Genomic DNA, 1,795 nt, shown 5'->3' with positions numbered 1-1,795 from the left:
AATGGTCCCAAATGATATTGTTGCCTTGTTTGGAAATGCCAGGAAAGAATAGATGGTACAAAATGCACCCATGTTGCACTAACACTCTGTAAGAGCCTGAACAGAAGCCATAGAATGGAACTGCATCACTCCTGAGCTGAAGGAAGGAATCAGGGATCCCTTTGAGGAGCTCACTGAAGGCACAATCCCCAGGGGTTTGGAACAACAAGGCTGCAGGCTCACACCGGATAACACCAACCTTTACACGGGGTTCCAGCTGGAAGAGCAGGTCAAGTGTACAGATGTGACACTGATAAAAAGTTATCCATATATGTTTTTGATAAACAATCTTCATTTCAGTGATTTTTTTTTCACCTGAAGAACATACCTGTTTTAATTGGAATGCCCCTTAAAACAGAAACCCAAACCAAGGCAATCTGTTCCTAAATGAAAATTGTCACCTTCCATTCATGAACTCTGTTGTTTGGTTGTTGAAGCAGCCCAGCTTTCAGCTCTGACTGCTGGTGGAAATGGGAGGCTCATCTTTTGGTGTAGAAGAGATTCTTTCTCTCTGCTATGCAAGATCTGAAAGGAACGTCCATCCATCTTAATTGTTGGTAAAGTCTGCAGTGCAAACATTCCTATGTCTGTGGCATTAATTTGGATTGCCCCAGAGGCAGAGTGTGCAGGGCATGATGTGAAGCTCCTGGGCCAGCAGAACTGCTGAGGTTTCCCCCTGTGAGCCCCACCTGGGGCTGCTCCAAACCCTGTGCTCGTGTCCTGGCTCTGAGGGATCAGACAGAGCCAGGGGTTTCATGGCCTCTCCCCTTTGCTTCCTGCACTCTTTGCACAACTGTTTGCCCATCCTGGCCCTGGCTTTCCCACAGCATTCTGCCCATTGATGGCTCAGCCTGCAAGCTCCTGGCTTCAGCATTGGGGTGACCAGGGCCAGAGGTGCCTGCACTCAGCAGTACTGGCTCTTTGATCGTCCTGCTGCTAAATGGCTGCTAGAAAGCTCTAAAACAGAAAAAGATTTTTAACTGGTTGAAATTATGTTGATTTTTCTTTCAAAGAAGTCTGAGACCTAATTTTTATGCCTCTCACTGTTCTATGAGAGCTTCAGGGGACATAAAAAGTCAGATTATTGCTTGAACTGCAACCTATATACTAAATAACAATTCCAGGCAGAGGAGAGCTGCCATCCCAAAAGCCGCAGCACACAAATAGCTCTGCTGTGCTGGGATTCATGTGGCTACTCAAGTGCAGAAGCAGTTTTATCTTGAGAGGAAGATTTTACAGTAGTGGGGTGAAAAGAGCAGGGGGCCACAACAGGCAGGTCACACGCTTTGCTGGGTTTGCTCTCAGGGCTGTTGCTCACCCCACTGTCCCTCCCTCTGAGCTGTGTCTAAAGTGCCAGAGAAGGGATGTGACTCCCTGGGGCTTTGTTCAGCGAGTGCCCATGAACAGCTCCTGAAGGGAAGTGGTGTTTACAGGATGGGACATGACCCATATCTCCAAAGCTTTCCTTGATGCCCCTTCAAGCCTCTGGGTTTTCCTCTGTGAGCTGCCCGAGCCCAGGCGATGCAATCTGCATGTGTGCATGCCAAGGGAAGTCACGGCACTGACCGTGGTGTGTCCTGCTCACTGCTCCCCCTCCTCCCCTGGTGGGGCCACACGGGGCTGGAGCTCGCTGGCTCTGCTGTGGAACACAAACACAAACACACAAACACACACAAACACACACACAAACACACACTCACACTCACACACCCCCAGTCTCTCCTGTGCCACAGCCACAGCCATGGCCCTGCCCGCT

The sequence above is a fragment of the Geospiza fortis genome, unplaced genomic scaffold, assembly GCF_000277835.1.
Source record: "Geospiza fortis unplaced genomic scaffold, GeoFor_1.0 scaffold18, whole genome shotgun sequence".
Taxonomy (NCBI): domain Eukaryota; kingdom Metazoa; phylum Chordata; class Aves; order Passeriformes; family Thraupidae; genus Geospiza; species Geospiza fortis.
The sequence above is the reverse complement of the archived record's forward strand: the minus strand, read 5'-3'. Positions refer to the sequence as shown.